At 35.3% G+C, this 18,639-nt stretch overlaps 1 long non-coding RNA gene across 1 annotated transcript in view; it reads right to left on the bottom strand.

Moving 5' to 3' along the window:
• Positions 1–267: 267 nt before the first annotated feature.
• Positions 268–18,639, bottom strand: part of LOC119870085 — a 31,342-nt gene continuing 12,970 nt past the window's right edge. Inside the window, exon 3 of the long non-coding RNA XR_005353016.1 lies at positions 268–394. This is a non-coding gene — a long non-coding RNA (uncharacterized LOC119870085). The remainder of the gene's footprint in view (positions 395–18,639) is intronic.

The following is an 18,639-nucleotide window of genomic DNA, read 5'->3' as shown; positions in this document are numbered from 1 at the left end:
ATAGAAATTTGATATTTTGGGAAGGGAATAAACTATAATGTACTAAAGAGTAATGTGATAATTGAAGTGAAAGTCAAATTTAACAGGATCTTCTGATAATAAAAGGTAGGTGCATATTATAAAAGATACGGAAAATAGGATTTACATTGGTTTAAGAAGTATTCTATGAATAGAAAAATGTCACTGTGAGCTGGAGTTCCCAGGAATCAGTACTGGGCCCATGTATTAGTCAGTGGAGGTGGCTATAACAAAACAGGATAGACTGGGTGGCTTAAACAACAGACATTTATTTCTCATAGTTCTGGAGGCTGGAATCAAGATGCTTGGCCTACTGGGTTCCCAGTGAGGGCTTTCTTCCTGGCTTACACATAGCTGCCGCTAGCTGTGTCTCCACCTGGAGGAGAAAGAGAAAGCTAGCTCTCCTGTCTCTTAAAAGGGTACTATTTCCATCATGAGGATCACTTTCATGACTTCAATTAAATCTAATTACCTCCCAAAGCCCCATCTCAAAATACCATACCATAGGGGATTTAAGCTTCAACATATAAATTTGAAGGAGAAACAAATATTCAATCCCAAACAGCCCATTACTCTTCTCCCTCCAGGTGATTTTCAATCACTATGTGCCAATGATATTAAATCTCAAATCTCCAACTAGATAGTCTTCCTATGCTCCAAATGTGCATATTAAGCTTTTTTTAAAATATTTTGCTTCAATATGTCATTACAGACTGAAACCATGGTTAAGTTTGAACTCTTTACCCGTTTGACTCTTTTCACTAAATGAGGCCTCTATTTATCTTCCAAGTTGCTTAATGCAGTATATTGTCTAATGATGTGAACTCTTCTGAATTTTTTATCTTATCTGTTACATCACTATGCTCTGCTCACGTTCACTTCAGTATTTTTCTGAATTCAATGTGCTTCATTTCATGGCTATTTCTACATACTGGCTTAAGTTATCATTAGGATAGCAATATCTACCAAACTGATTTTCCTACTTCTAATCCTATAAAACACAGATCGGTTATCAACACATCAGCCACACATATTTTTTTTGAAAATGACAATCCAATTGTGCCAGATTTCTACTTAACAGCTTTGTTAGTGGGCTTCCATTGCCTTCAGGTAAAATTCAGATGCCGGAACAGGATCACGAGGACATGTATTAAGGCTGCTGTCTATCAATCTATTATTAACTATTCTGGCCATTCTAGTGAACTTAGAATTCACATTTGCTTCCTTAGTTCCTCAATTCCCCAAGAATTTTCTCACCTCACAACTTTTACATATGTTGTTCTATCTGCATGGAAGATTGGACCTATTTTCCATATGTCTATATCTAAATTTATCCTTCAGGTGTCAGCCTAAAGTTCACTAAATCAAGAAGATTACATTGATGCCCTAATTCAAACTAAGTTTTCCCAGTGATTCTTTTCAAGTTCATCTGTACTCTTCTTTCATAAAATTTATCATCATAATTCCTTATGTTAATTTGTCTCATGTCTTTGTACCCTTATTCAAAATATCATAGGCTTCATTAAGGCAGACTTTTTTTTTTTTCTCTCTCTCTATTTCATTCACCAATGCATTCCTGAAACCCTGGGGATAAAAGTGTCTAGCACATAGAAGGTACTATTTTTTATTGACTAAATGAATTTAGCAATTTAAAAAATCTGCAATACTAAAAATTATCACCAAAGAGTACAGATTATCCAGACTTTAAAAAAGTGAATGTGAAGAGATAAAATGCTTTAACCTATCACAGTAAGCGTCTTGAAATCCGAGGAAAAATTTGCCAAAATGTGATCTGTTTTGTTGTCAATGCTCTGTATAAAATATAAAGAAGAGAATCATCTATAAGTATTTTTGACATCCTCTAAATCAGTGTGTTTTTTTCTACTAGTCATTAATAGAGACATATAGGATGTATGTGTGTGGGTGAGAGTAGGGAAAGGACACCAAGAAAGAAATTTAGCATAAGAACTAGATTTATTTATTTATTTATTTTTTTTTTAATTTTTATTTATTTATGATAGTCACAGAGAGAGAGAGAGAGGCAGAGACACAGGCAGAGGGAGAAGCAGGCTCCATGCACCAGGAGCCCAATGTGGGACTCGATCCCGGGTCTCCAGGATCACACCCTGGGCCAAAGGCAGGCACTAAACCGCTGCGCCACCCAGGGATCCCAAGAACTAGATTTAGAGGGACGCCTGGGTGGCTTAGTGGTTGAGCATCTGCCTTCAGCCCAGGGTGTGATCCTGAGGTCCTGGGGTCAAGTCCCACATTGGGCTCCATGCATGGAGCCTGCTTCTCCCTCTGCTTGTGTCTCTGCCTCTCTCTGTGTATCTCTCATGAATAAATAAATAAAATCTTTTTTTTTAAAAAAAGAAATAGATTTAGAAAAACAATGAGTATGGCATTAATTACCTGAAACAACTCAAGTGTATATGATTTAATAATTAAATTTTTGAGTAACTCAGAGCAGTTTCAATAAATTTCCTTTCCAGACCTATGAAGTCCCTGTCAATCTTTGGCTACACCCACTACTGTGTAACAGAACTCGTGGAGGTAATAGGCACATTTGCTCCACTGATTGCAGTACCCTCTCCATAGGCCAGATATTGCCACAACTGACATGTGCATAATTCCACCAGAAGCCAGTGGCAGTTTTACATGATTAAAGATGGCAGAATCAGGGCCACACATACATTTCCATGCAAATGTGCTTGAGAAAATAGCTTACAATACATTATGTAAACATATTTAGAATGAATAAACACACTCAGCTAAATTTTCAAACATCTGTTCAAGCTTGTGGCAGCACCCCAAATTTGCATACCTAACTCCTTTTTAAATAGGGCTTAATTTTGCCCTCCATATTATTAGATCATAGTAGCCTTTTAACTCCAAAATACGTAACTGTCATTGTGGCACTGATTCTGATTATCATTTTTTTCAATCCAACTGCTCTCCCTTTTAGCTTTAGACTTGCTTCTGTGCTTCTTGTGAGAGAGAAAGGTCTATGACTGAGGGAAAACTTTTATGCATATTACGATTCAATCCATGTGTTATCAGGAAAAGAATTGAGACTTGAATTATTTGCATAACTTTGCTGCTAGCCATATACAAATACAGAAATTCTAACCACAAGATGCATATTATGCCCATTTAGTGGCATAAACCTGCCACTGTTGTAGTTTATGTATCCTAGAGTTCAAACAGTGGTGTAGTACCAATGTTTTGTTTTCTATTTTTATTTAGCATGCTCTTCCATAGTCTCTATTGGTTTCTGCTGAAACTCATGCAAATATATAACATATGATCTAAGTACAAGCACCAGAGCTTAGTTAGAAAGCAAAATTTCAGAGCAAGAACTCTAGCTTTCTGTCATACAGAGTAATGAAGCTGAGCTTCTTACAAAGAAATTCTGGAACAGACAAGCAAAACTCATTCGTTTCTTTGAATAAGACCTGTTTTAAAAACATACTGCTTTCATAGGTTATTAAGTTTAAAGAAAAAAAAAACATGAAAAATTGGAATATACACCACTCCCAAAAATACATTACTTTGGCATTGAAATTATTTTCAGCTAAAGGCAATTGAAAAGCAAAAAATGCAGGAAACCTCTCTCAACCTTCTCTTTCTACCTAAAGATAGAAATGAATTCTCCTTTTATTAGACACAGACTCTTATCAGCTCATTTGCAACAAACGAACAAAAACCAAAACTTACTCCACTAGTTCCATCCTATATCTTTATCTTCCCACCATTTTCTACTCATGGAAGCCTACGATTGCTACCCTTTGTCCAGTCATTCTTCTACAAATGTATTTTTCTTTGTTGAAGATGCTATATAAACCAGAGTTCCAGGCCAACACTTTGAGTTATTCTTATTTTTAGGTTTCTCTCATATGATGTGCACTGCATGCATTAATAAACCACTTATTTTTCTATTATTAATTTTTATTTTTGTTAAAGAGCTCCAGCTGAAAACATAAGGTGGATAAGAGGTGAGGCTTTGCTTCCTCTCTACAAACAGTGCTTCTTAGAAACTTGCTTTTGTTGTACTGACTCTTAGAGAAAAGACTGGATTTCTCATTTTTGAATCTTTAAAATACGGGGTGCCTGGGTTTCTCAGCTGGTTAAGCATCTGTCTCGGCTCATGTCATGATTCCAAGGCCCTGCAATCAAGCCCTGCTTCCTGCTCCCTGCTCAGTGGGAGCATGCTTCTCCTTTTTCCTGCCCCCACCCCCCCACCTTTAAGGTCTCTCCTACTACTCTCTCTCTCTCTCTCTCAAATAAATATCTTTAAAAAATGATATTCTCTCCAAAATCTAGTTATGACTTTAAAAAATAGAAACAAACAATGTAAATATTATAAACAGGTATGGGAAAAAATTATTAGAATTCATTTCAAGTCAAGTCAAAGTCCTTTATTCACATAATCACTCACTCACCACATTATTACTTGGACCTAACACTCTCAACAGTCTTTGAGGACATGTGATTTAACTAAATAAAGTTAGTTTCACAAACTAACTTTCAATTTCACAAATACATTTTAAGAGGGATGTAAAGAAGAGACTATTAAAATATATCTTGGCAATCCTATGATAGCACACTAATCCAAAACTCAAATATGTTACCAAAAGTTTTCATTGATTAAAGGTATCGGAGTCTTCAACAACCTCTGTAAATGTGCAAGATGTGTTAGGAAAGCCCTTTAGGGGCCTCTAAACCACCCCATCAGCTGGATTAATACCACAAAGTGGCTTTGGTTAATTCCCCTAGAGTCAACAACTTGCTCAATTTGAAATTTTAACCAACAGCTATTTCAGAAATAATGAAAGTACTATTTTTTAAGTCTCTTAAGTTTTGGAATAATTTGTGACTCATCAATAGATAATTAATACAACATATTTTACCTGGAAGTGTGGTGCTGTTTTAACTAAAACAAATGTGCAAGGCATTGGCTTTGGGAGTGCGGGTCAAGCAGACCACAGAAATGCTGAATGGCCTCAGGAAATTCCTTCTTTTTTTTTTTTTTTTTTTTTTTAATTTGCCATGGTGAAGAGGCCATGTATAGTCACTCCAACCAATGGTCCAAGTGAGTTCCACCCTTTTTTTATTTGAGAGAGAGAGTGTGCATGCACGCACATGTGCACAAAAGTGGGGGGAGGGGCAGAGGGAAAAGGGAAAGCATATTTCTCACTAAGCAAGGAGCTGAATGTGGGCCTCGATCCCAGGACACTGAGATCATGACCTGAGCCAAAGGCAGACACTTAACTGGCTGAGCCACCCAGGTGCCCAGGCCTCAGTAAATTCTTAATGAGAATTGAGAAGATAGTAAGGAAGTTGTTACTGGAGGCTACATAAATGGGCAGGAAGCTCAGTAACATGGTCATCTGTAGCATATGCTAAGTAGAAAATATATCTGATGATCTGCTGTATCTGATGATCTGTTGGATTTGGCTAAGGAAATGTTCATGTTGAAAACACTAGTTATTTTAGGCATATATGAGAGGTTTAGTCAGAAAATGTGCCAAATAAAGTAAATGATTAGTTTTAAGCAGAATTTAGAAGATACTTAAGGGATTAATGGGATCAAATTAAAGCAATTTTTCATGACTACTCTCCCTTAATAAAAGCTCCTCAAGTAAAAAAGGGCTTCAAGACAAAGGTCAAATTCATAGCACTTCCAATAAAACCTAGACTGAAATTTAAAATCTCAAAACTGAGGCATGAAGATCCTTTATTGAAATTTTGAAAAGACTGAAGTGCAGGCATGGTTGGGCTTCTAAGAATCTCAAGAGTATGCTTATTAAACCAATCTTAAACAGACAAAAAAGGCTTTTAAGTAACTAAATGTGTTGTTTGCATATTAAACTATCAGCACAAAGTATAAAAGAGTCAAGAGTGAAATAAAATATGTGGGAGTTGTCTAATGAATTAAATGACATTTCAGTTCACAGAAATCCCACAAACTTTTTAGGTCAACTAAACCACCTCACACGGGGGGGGGGGGGTGGTTATCTGTAATCTGTAGGTAAGATATCTGTAATCTGCAGGTCTCAGTTCAAGAGAAATTGTATTCAAGGAACTGAATCTCAGAAAACACATATGTGATTTAGTACAAACTCAGAAATGTTATAGATAACCACATTCAAGAATCTCTGCTGAGCTGTATTAAATGTGTGACCTAGGAAAAAGTAGACATGTTATATAATCCTAGTATAATAACTTTAAAATTTATTTGATTTATTATAATTGATTACATTCATGAATATTTAACTGATAGGGTGCCTGGGTGGTGCAGTCTGACTGCAGTTAAATGTCTGACTCTTGGTTTCAGCTTTGGTCATGATCTCAGCAGTCTTGAGATCAAGCCCCACAGGGGGCTCTGTGCTCAGTGTTGAGTCTGCTTGAGAGTCTCTTCCCCTCTACCCCTCCCCATTGCTCTTTCTCACTTTTCTTGAATAAACAATAAATCTTTAAAAAAATATATTTAGCAGAACCTGAAGAGACTCATCTGCATCTAGAACTGATTTGGATGCTGAGATCCTAATCTTTGAACCAATGATGAAATGTAATGAAGCTTTTGGGGGGCTTGGAGGCCACCAAGTCTATTTTTCATGTGAGGGTGGTATAAGTAATTTATAACGAGTGGGCAGATACTATTATGTTAAAATAGTCACAGTATTTTTGCTACTTCTTTTTTTTAAAGATTTTATTTATTTATTCATGAGAGACATAGAGAAAGGCAGAGACATAGGCAGAGGGAGAAGCAGGCTCCATGCAGGGAGCCTGATGTGGGACTCAATCCTGGGACTCCGGGATCATGCCCTGAGCCAAAGGCAGACGCTGAACTGCTGAGCCACCCAGGCATCCCATTTTTGCTACTTCTCTCACTGAGAGAGAGAGTTTTATTTTTCTCTCTGTGATGGCTGGTTCTGTCACTGATTTACAAATAAAACACTATAGGAGTGACACTGTCAATATCCTGTACTAGATCTTAAGTATCTGGCAGCTTTTGTCTCTTGGAACAGTAGCTCAAAGACCAAAGGCTGCCAAAGAGTCCAACTATCCTGAGAGTGCCATGATGAAGAGGTCACGTCAGTGACTCCAATCAATAGTCCAAGTGAGTTCAGCCTTCCTGCTAGCCCTGCCAAGGCATCCAAGATGTGAACAGAGCCAATTTGGACCCTCTATACCAGTCCATCAGCCAAATGAATTCCAGTAAGTGTCCCCAGTCAATGCCATGTGGAACAAAAGAATGACTATGTGAGAAATGCCCAGACTTTTGATGAAACAAAATAAAAATGAAAACAAAAATTATGAAAAATAATTTTTTTCTGTTTAAGACACTCAATATTGAAGTAATGTTTTAGAAAAAAAATAGATAATCAGAACATGGGATTATAAAGGTCTTACTTTGGAGTTATGTAAAAATAGACACTTAAAAAATATAAGATAGTGTTTGAAAGTTGTTTCTTTTGTTTTGTTTTATTGTTGTTTTATTGTTGTTTTATTGTTTTATTGTTGTTTTATTGTTTCTCAGTCCAGATCATCTTGGTACTACTTTCTTTGATTTTAAATAGGTTTGAAATTCTAAGTCATTAAAAGATACTGATTATAGTATGCAGAGTATTCATATTATAGGCTACTTTTAAAGAATGGGGACAAATGTAAGAACGATATTAGCAGTTAATGTCTAGGGATACTGACAATAAAAATCTGCAAAATACTGCATTGGCTTACTTTTTAGAACAGACATTAATAACCATTTACAGAGTTCTTTTGAGATAAATAATGATGGGTATCTTAAATGGCACTTTTATATTTATTATTAGGTAAATCATAAATCTAATTTTGAACTGCAATTTTCTTTTCCTTTTCAATGATTACTTAATTTGTAATATTTATTTAATACTAGATCAAGGATTCTCCCAATTTGAACTTACAAAAAAGTAGATAAAACATACTCTATCCTTTCATAAGCTTATTTTTATAACTTTAGTAATGTATAGTAACTAATAATGAAAGACTACATTAACAACATTATAAATTACATTTTGAATATATATTAATTGTAATGAATAAATCATACTAATTATAAGAAATGCATCTCATTATAGGAATGTTATTATAAAGTCATTTTTAAAAGAATAATACACATTTAATAGATTTTGCAAAAAAAGATAAAAACAGTTGGAAATCTGAAAGAAGGTAGCAAGGTTATATTTGAAGGATAAATTTAGGAAGTATAATTTTCCCAAGTTTGTAAATGTCTATTCTATTATTGTGCCATGTAAAGATGTCACTGAATCCAACTGTATATTTTCAATATACAGCTTATATGATTCATACACGGTCTTAGTGAAATATTGATACAGTTTTTGATCAGTAACTATAGGATTTTTTACCCTAGAAAATACTTCCATGCAGATTCTATGTCATCAAATTCACTTGTATTTTATTTGTCCACAAAATATTCATAACCTTATATACATTTATCATTTAAGTGTGCATGTGATAATTATAATCATTAACATGACATTTAATATGAATTCTATATACTAACTTACTTTATTGATATTATTGTTTATGTTTACTGAAAATAATTTTCAATTCTTATTTTATGAATGTGTTAATAACTATACACAGAAGAATTTTGACATCAGAAGTTAAAATCTATTAGTTATATTGGAATATTTCAAGAATAAATAGAATTCCCTAAGTCAGTAGGTTTTGATAGAAGCAATATATTTAATAAGCAAGAAAAATATGCAATTCCTTTTAAATATGATATTTAACCATATTGATTATTCATGCTCTTTGAATTATGGTAGATAGAGCATATAGTTTTACTTCAATCTTAATAGTTTCTTGCTAAATGATTCATAATCTCCTTACACATTTTAAGCCATGGTAGAGAAAGGCAACTAAGTTGGTAAGGTAACTAAGCAATGAAAGGTAGAAATGTAAGAATGAGATTCATGACTTTCTTCTCCTAAACTGTGCTTTCCATTATACTCTTGATTGTCTCTAAAGGAAATCACCACTAGGGACCACAGAAAACATTTCATCTATGGGATCAAGAAAATGAATACATTTTTTAACATTTATATGTAATTTATATATATTTAAACATACTATATATTTAATATATATTAACTTTCTATATATATATATATAAATTGAAACCAAATCCATTAATGTTAAGTCCATTTATTTTTCTGGATCCAATACTAGGATTCCCATCCCTCATTCCCAAGAACATATCCTATACTTCCAATATTGTATTGGTTGGAAGCAAAGTCCCTTTCTACTGAAAAGGACTCACAGATCTCCATGCCATTAGCATGGTTTTAATGATAATATGCTACGTTCTTAGTGTAGGCAAGATGTTCTAGGAGTGTTGAAGATGAAACTCCTTAGAATTTGGATTCCTTTACCTTTCATTTTTTTAAAATATTTATTTATTTATTCATACGAGACACAGAGAGAGGCAGAGACATAGGCAGAGGAGAAGCAGGCTCCTTACAGGGAGCCTGATGTGGTACTCGACCCCCAAATTGGGATGACGCCCTGAGCCAAGGGCAGATGCTCAACCATTGAGCCACCCAGGCATCCCTCCTTCATATCGTAAAAGTATATATTATATAATCATGAATATTATTAACAAATTAGTACAATCCCTTTTGTTATATCAATATTTATGTTGATTTCGCATTTCAATAGGTATAACTGATTCAGAAGGAATGGAAAGCAAACATAGCTGAGTATTACCAAAAAAAGAACTGGCTGTATTTTTGCTTCATATAATAGAGTCCATAGTCTTCAGTGAAGCTTGTAGCTACTGCTTTGGGACAAGCTGTCTGATATTTCCCTTCTACCCTGATTGGAGAAAAACTATAACCCTACATCTCCGGTGGAGCTGCACACTTTTGAGACAAGTTCTTATTCCTCTTCCATTTTACCATCGTAAAATGCTAGTGATGAGAAATCTAATTTCCATTCCTTTTATATTGAGGGACCATAAGCATTGGCAATAAAATAAATAACACGAAAGACATCTGCTTTTCTTATTTTTAGGTAAAACAGAAACTGGGAGTACAGTAACCAGATCATAGTCAAGTGGTAGTCCTCAGTATCATCAATACACTCAGTCTGACAAAACTTTTCCCCATACCCTAAAGTTATATATATGCACAGGTAAATAAAAGTTGCCTTTATTTGTAGAACTTTGAGATAACTTGATAAAGATATTTGGAAGATTATGTCATTAATATTTTTCCCATATTTTTTACTAAGAGATGATGCCAATACAGTCAAAGTTCACGAATATGTTGATTTTAGGATCAAGATTTGGGTGAGAAATTTGTATCTTTTAGTTTGATGCAAATTTGAGTAGTTTATTTGAGTAGAATAAATATGTACCAGAATAGTTTATGAGCATTAGTTTGAAAGAGATGTCCTACTTGGCTTAAAAGAAAGAAATGCTTAGACTGTGTTATTAAAGATTTAATTGTCAAGAGGAAGATAAATGTGCAGATTTTGATATTTAAATGCACTAACTGTAAATAAACCTAGACAGATTTATCTCCTTTTTCTCTATTTTTTCCCAGAATTTTTTGGTACAGTTTTTATGTGTCCCTCTTCTCTTTTTTCTTGTAAGTAAAAATGGCTCTCTAGGCAGTTACCAAAGCTACTAGTGGTAAAATGAGGTGGGGTGAAGACATACAGAAGGTTTGAGTAGTAAGGGACTTAACATAAAATCTACTTCTGTTCTCTCATTCAACTGGTGATTAAACTGACGTCCAAAGGAACTAAATTCCATTTTGAATTCAAACAGCTGGATTCCTGATTGTCTCCCATGTATTTATTATTCAAAAGGGGAAGAAAGAGAAAATAAACAAGAAATGGAATGGAAAAACTATAAATAAAACAAAACCAAAACCAAAAATGCCTCTATTCTGATTTTCTTCATGAAAATTATTTCATTAATTCTGAGTATTGCTTCTTTCTTAATTCTGAATTCCTCAAACAGTTCATTTAGCTTTTAATTTTATAATTATACATTATTTCAATAATTCTGGCATTGTTCATCTTTCCTCATTAGTTCATGTAACATATATGTTGAGGGCATACAATGTTTTCCAGCAAGTGCTATGCTGGTAAAATGGTCCTTAACTTAAAAAAAATGACTAGATTCTATTATGAAACGTGTACAATTAAATATATTAATAGAGGAAATGATAGGTACACATATAGATGCATGTAAAATATGCATTGAGAGAGGTTGATTTCAGTAAAGTGTGTAAATATCTGAGTGCCTTTTTTCTTTTTGGCACTGTGCATCTCCCTAGAGATTCCATAAATTAATAAACAAATCAGACAAGCTACTTGACATGTAGCATAGAAATAAGCATGCCGACAAAACATGCCAGGGTAATATGAATGCGATTGGCAGTAGGGAAAGAACCAGATATATCCAGATACATCCAGGGGCTGTGCATTTGAAAGGGTAATATCAGACTTGAATCTTCAAAGGCATGTAAAATTTGGCTGATGAAAAATGAAAAAGGAGCTCTGCAGAGAAAGGAATAATAATGAGAATGATACAGACAGGTAAGATGGTGTGGTCAGGAAACGAGAGCAGTTTTATATCTTTAGAATGTAGTGGTTAAAGGAGAAATAGGAAAAAGAGGACAAAACAAATTATCTGAAGGAAAAAACTGAGTAAAACCTTTGGTTTTTATATTGTATACAATAATATTTTAAAGATAGTATATTTTTGTGCTAGTCTCTCTCATGTAAGTATTAATAAGAAAGGACCAGGAATTATTCCAGATTTTTTTTTTTTTTTTGCTGACTATATGAAATTACAGAATATAGATCCAATTCTGAGATATTTTAAAGGGTATTTTATTACCTTTCATTCTCTGAGATGTCTAAAGTGAGCTGGAAAAGACAGAGCATTTTTCAGTACCAAGATATGGCTCTTCCATGATAAATCTACTCAATTTATCCCAGTTTTGATTGATCTTATCCACAAAGGAGACAGAAAATCCTTCAGAGTAAAAAGAGTTTGAGTGTGTTTCTGATCAGAGACTGCTCAGATTAATCAAGTTGTCAACCACCCAAAACCATTATACTGATCAAGATGTTGGATATACTTAGCAGAAAAATAGAACATGTATCTTTTTTTCCCTTGTCTATAGTAGGTATCAGGAAGCTGTAATGAATACATTATATGTCATCTATAGTATACCATTCCTATACTATATCTGATTATACCTATGTAGAGTACATTAACAATTATGACAAAGATAAGATCTTTGTCCAAGTAGTTAGGATAAATGTTAAATTACTTAAAAATTTTTAATTACAGAACTTTGATTTTTTTAACTATCTGGACAATTTCACCATGTCAAAAACAGGGAACTGGTTGGTTTAAGCAGGGAAGTGTAAAGCAAACCTAGAGAGAAATACATACTAAAGGACATCATGATTAGGAACCTAACTATAGAGTCTGCAAGAACATGGCTAATTATAATTATGAGAGCTTAATTTAAACACTTGAAATACCTTATTTCAAAAATGAGGTTTATAATTAAGAAGGTGAAATGGGTCCGACAACCAAAGAAAGTGAAAACAAGGCTTGTTGAGCATCAGGCCTTGCTGTTCCCAGCAGAACATAAGCTAGGCTCAGAACGACATTTAGCCAAGGCTGCCATGATTCCACAAAATGACCAAATATGCCCCTCCTCTGGCCAACAAATTTAGCTCCCCTTTAATCCTCTTGCATCCTGAATAAAAATTAAAATACCCCTTTATAAATTGCTACCACTTCTTGCATTGTCTAATCCAAACTGGTTCATGCTTCCCAGTTCCCTTCTTAAAATCACCTAGGACAAACTCAAACCTCTAGTATGGGTGCCTCCTTATTCCTCTTTCTGGGACATTATCAAGGCTCCTCTAAGGATACTTTTTCCCATGATGCAGAAAGATAAATAAGCCTGATTTTATCTGATTATGAAAAGCAGTAAATAGATAATTTTTATACTGTATGCTTAGGTCTTGTTAGAAAGATCACATCCCAGTCGGCAACCTGAAGAAGCTTCACATAGAGTTTAATTGTTTAAAAAATTATTTTTTTTTGATGTTTAAAAAATTATTAATTATTATTAAAAATTATCAAAATTATTTAAGACTTGCATCAATAAAAGAATGTCATTGTTATAAGAACCTGGAGATATAAGTCCCTTCCAGATAGAGAACAAATATAATCAAAGGCCTAGAGAGGAAAAAAATGCGATATTTTTAGGTTTAGATTGTGTGGGTCACTTTACAAACTCTGTGTACAAAATAAGTCCACATCTCCTTTATTTTTTTTTCAATTATCAATTACTCACTGGAGCAGCCACCTATTGTTAGGAAGCAGTCAACTGTCTGTCTTGAAACCTTCCCATCCATGAAGGTCAAAGAATTATCCAGCCTAAGGGAATTCAACAGTGGCAACATGGGAGTGGTAAAGAAATAGACTCTGAATGCCCTGGAAGTAGTTATCTCTGACTTTTAGCCCATTACTTATACATTCTCAAGATAAACAATACCCATTCCCCCAAGTAAGAGGATTGAGCAGCACCATTGCCATACACAGTCCATCCTATAGTTGTGTGGTAATTGGAGTGGCCATATGTGTTAGCTAAATGGCTTTATCAAAAAAAAAAAAAAAAAAAAAAAGGGAATTACACTTCTCATGCCTTTATGACAGGAGGTAGTTTTGGAGCAAGGTATCCCACTGAAGCCAAGCTCCTACCTTCCCTCAGAAACTGGGCAAAGCAGTTGCACTATCTTTTTTGATGGATATATTTCAAAGCCATGACTCTCAGATCCATGATAAAGGTATTTCTGGGTCTTTAACCTGGCAAGAGGCTTATTTAGCTTTTAAAATATTGACATACATTTCAAAGAGACAGATTACTTAGAAGTTTTCTAAAGTAAATGCTGTAAGAAAAAAGAAAAGGAAAGTTAATTAACCTCTGTGCTTCAGTAAATAAAACGTATGTAATCTATTCCATACTATGCCAACAAAATTATTCAGAATATCACTGGCTATAATATGGAATGAAGAGCACTTGGAAGGCAAGGCAGTGTGACATTAAGTGGCAGTGGTACTAAGTTTTTAAGGCAACAGTCTCTTTGTAGTCAGAGGTAGCAGACACAGGGAAAATGAGTTGTTAAGGAAAGACGTTGAAGACAAAGTTTGTAAGGAGACCTTTAACTTTTGAAGTCCTAATATGGCTAAGAGCAAAGCATAGGTTCCGAGTGTATGTATTACAAAGTTTTAATGAAATTAATCCTCAGCTGTGTTCATGGATGAATTCCATAAACCAAAGATAGGAAGGAGGGATGCTACATGGAATTAGTTTTCCTGATCTCACTGGAAATGAAGGCATGCCATAGCGGTGGACACAGGTGCTGGTATTTCAGCATCAGAGACAAGGCTGTTACAATAAACCACAGGATTGAAATAGGATTCAGAGTTTTGGATGCACAGGGAACTCTTGTGGCTAATATTTCTTCAGATCACTTACAAATTAAATTATTGCCTAGCCTTCTATGATTTTCATGACGTACTTACAAGGAAAATTTTTAAGACTTTTGGGCAAGTGCATAACTACTGTCACTATAATGGGGATATACTGCGTCTTACTCAGTTCTTGAATTTAAGTACTTTGGAGATTACTAGATTCTACATTGATTGGAAGGCTGAGTTCCTGAGGGGAAAGATATAGAGCAGGAATTTACTCTAAAGTTTTCAAAAGAATGAGTGTTTTCTACAAATGCAGAAATAAACAAACCTCTGGGGTAACTCTATATTGATATTAATATTAGGCCTGTCCTTATATTAATTTCAGAGTAAGGAACAATTAATGAAGACAAATGGCTGAGGAAGAGGTCAGGCATCTAATTGTGTCTTGGCCCAAATTAGTCTAATAGTAGATATAGTGGGACTATAGACCTATCCTATGGTCAGTGCCCTGGTAGAGAATACACAGTGGGAATAGATATATTTTATAGGTACCAGAGTAATTTTATTGGTTTCAAAACGAGTTCTATCAATGTGGGAAGGACTAAGAGGCAGTTCTGAGAATTGGCTACTCCTGACAAATAGTAAACAACAACAACAACAACAAAAAAAAACTATTCTGAACGTCCAGATTGATTATAAAAACTAATAAAACTAATAGAGACCTTAAAAAATTCAGAACTGGTGACTCCTGCCACAACTCCATTTAACTTCTCTCTTATAGGCTGTGGAAATTCAGATAGGTTGTAGAAAATGACAAATCAAAAAAAAAAAAAAAAGAAAATGACAAATCATTGTATACTTTTTTAAAAAAAAGATATATTTATTTACAATAGACATAGAGAGAGAGGCAGAGACACAGGAGGAGGGAGAAGCAGGCTCCACGCCGGGAGCCCAACGCGGGACTTGATCCCGGGCCTCCAGGATTGCGCCCTGGGGCAAAGGCAGGCATTAAAACGCCGAGCCAAAAAAACAATAAAAAAAAAAAAAAAAAAAAACACCGCCGAGCCACCCAGGGATCCCCAATCATCGAGTACTTAATTAAGTGGTACTGCCAATCGCAACTTTGGTTGAAGCTGTGGTATCTTTACTGGAGCAAATCAGTCCAATTTGTAGCAGCTGGTATAAAGTCTTTCCACTGGTATTTTCTTTTCCATTTCAAACAATGAGATCACAAAACTTTCATTTTCATGACAGGGACAAGAGTATATTTTTAATATATTACTCAGTGCTAGGTCAACCCTCCTACTCATCATCATGATATATTTAATAGAAGCTTCTATCATTCAGATAGACCACAGAAAAATTCACTGATCCATAACATTAATAACATTATGCTATTTAGACCTGGTCAGCAAAGAGTAGAAGGGCTTTAGAGGGCCTATCTATGTATGTTTGACCAAAGGTAGAAGATAAATCCAGTGACATTTCTAGGGAGTCTACTGGTATGAATATTAGGATACCATTGGAAAATAAGAACCGAGCTGCTGTGTCTACCTACCATGATGAAAGACACAATTCTTAGTGGATCTCTTTGGATTTGAAAGGCAGCATATATCACATATGAACTTGCTTCTAGAAGCTACATGCACAATGACCTGCAAGGTTGCCAGTTTTAAATGAGAACCAAAGCATGGACAGACACCACAGAAAATCTAGACTGGTATGAGCTTCCATATCTTTTGGAACTTATGACCTAACAGTTCCAACAATGTGGGAGGCAGACAGAAATGCAGAATAAAGTCCTGGCAAGGAGTCCTAACAGGACAATCACAAAGTACACTCAAGTTCCTAAGTCTAACCCCTCATTTGATGGTTAATATTTAACTTTAAAGCAATTCTAGACCAACTCCTAGGTCCTAGTGGAGGCTGAACATGTGATCATAGGACAAAATATAACTATGCAATATTGAAATTGTCAATCACACATTGGATATCATCTGGCCCACGGAACCACATATTTGGACATGCAGAGCACTGGTATTTTATTATAAAATAGGCATGTTATATAGATGGAAAAAGTTGAGTTTATCCATAAAGTACCCACAAATTGCATGACGGATGACCCTTTTTCTTACTACTTCAACATATCATCTTTTACCCATATCTGTAACTTTACTTTGAATACTTAGAGCAAGTTCAAAGAGGAAAAAACATCAAACAGAGGGATCTGTATGATATGCTGGTAAGGACCTGCAGTAGAAAGTGCGGATTTGGGCACCTGGGTGGCTCAGTTAAGCATCTGCCTTCGGTTAGACTCAGGTCATGATCTCAGGGTCCTGGGATCCAGCCCAGAGTTGGCTCTCCCTCTCCTTCTCCCTCTGCCCTCCACCCCTCCGTTGTGCTGTCTCTCTTGCTCATTCCCTCAAAAAATAAATAGAATCTTTAGAGAAAAAGTGCTGATTTTGCTTTAATAAAGAATAGCCTTGAAACACAGTGATGGTCTCCCAATGAATAGAATTTTGTTTGTGCCCTTTATGTATGAGAACAGTCTAATTCACAGATAGCAGTAGATTGACTAATGGATGATTAATGATTGGCAGGAAAGTCAGGGACTGGGAGAAAGCGGTTATTAGGTGTGGATTAAGTATATTGGGTGGAATTCTTGGAACAACATAAAATGAACAAATATTCATGTTTTACATAAATACAACCTACAGGGCATCTCCAAGAGTGGGTGCTTATAATAATCAGGGAAATAGTTACCTTCTCTGTGAATTTAAGTCAACAGCTTTGTCAAGTTACCATTAACAACCACCCAGCGAGTCTATTTACAAAAAGGCAATAGTAGCAGAGAAAAAGACAATGCATGATAATAAATGGACTCAAGAATGATCTTGTGGTTGATGCTCATTTGTCTACTACTCAAACAACTGAACTATCAATATTTCACCATCCCCTTAGTGCATAAGCTGGTCATCTGCATGTGACAGGAAAATATTTTGCACATGGATGCCTTGGAATGCGAAACCAACACTACCATTTATGGATTGAGCAACTCATCTATGGGATTGCACTCATAGGCTCCCATTTCCTCTGGCTTCTGATTAGATTGGGCTTATAGGAATCTACAACTGGGAATAGGAGGTAAGAGTAAATAATACGGCTTTATATGTGTTTTCCTTTTCCTAATTATAGAGATTTCCTCAAGTTGGCTATTGTCACTTGACTAAAGATCACTGTTCTTCAAGAAGTCTTCCGGGTCTCTTTGATCATTCTCCTCCCAGAACAAAATCTCACATTGCTTTTTGATGGGGATAATGGCAGGGCTGCTGGTACCATCAGGCTTCCATATTTTGCCTTGTTCTACCCTTACTCCTGCCATGACCTTGTAATTAACTAAAGGATAACTTGTGTGTGTGTTCATATGCAATTTTAAATAGGAATGATATATTTGTTGTCAATAGGCTGTTCTTTTTTTTTTTTTTTTTTTTTTTAAGCTTTTCAGGGAAACAGAAAAACAAGTGACTCAGGTAGTAACAAAGAAACCCTGGCTGCTACATTTACATTTATCACACCAACAATTCACTACTTCACTAGTCACATTTAATTTCTGTCTTAACAAGCATCCCTGATAGTATAAAATCAGAGTTCACAGAGAGGGAGATAATAGAGTGAAATATATGTGTTGGTAGACAATGTTAAGCAGGTCCTTGCAGCTCTTCATGTCTTTTAACTTCTTGGGTTCTGACCTATCCCTTTGAAGATATTTATATAACAACTATCCTTAGAAGATAAGGATATTGTCTCCCACTGAGGGCAGAGAACAGATTTGTTTTCTAACTGAGATGGACAGACACTATGTTATCTCAGGCAAAGTATGGACAGGTTTCGTATTTCCTCCTTAAAAACCTCAAGATTTCCTAAACTCAAGAGTTTCTCTGCTATGATGCAAGCCACCTGTGTGCACAACATCCAACTGACCTGTCCACCTCTGCCCTGGGACTTGGAGGGCACAGAAACATAACTCATGCTCCCTGCTGTGCCCTGAGTAATAAGTTCTCTTCTCTGACCCTGGAATTATGCATTTTCTTCCA

This window comes from Canis lupus, chromosome 1 (genome assembly GCF_011100685.1).
Source record: "Canis lupus familiaris isolate Mischka breed German Shepherd chromosome 1, alternate assembly UU_Cfam_GSD_1.0, whole genome shotgun sequence".
In the NCBI taxonomy this organism is placed as follows: Eukaryota; Metazoa; Chordata; class Mammalia; order Carnivora; family Canidae; genus Canis; species Canis lupus.
The sequence above is the reverse complement of the archived record's forward strand: the minus strand, read 5'-3'. Positions and strand labels throughout refer to the sequence as shown.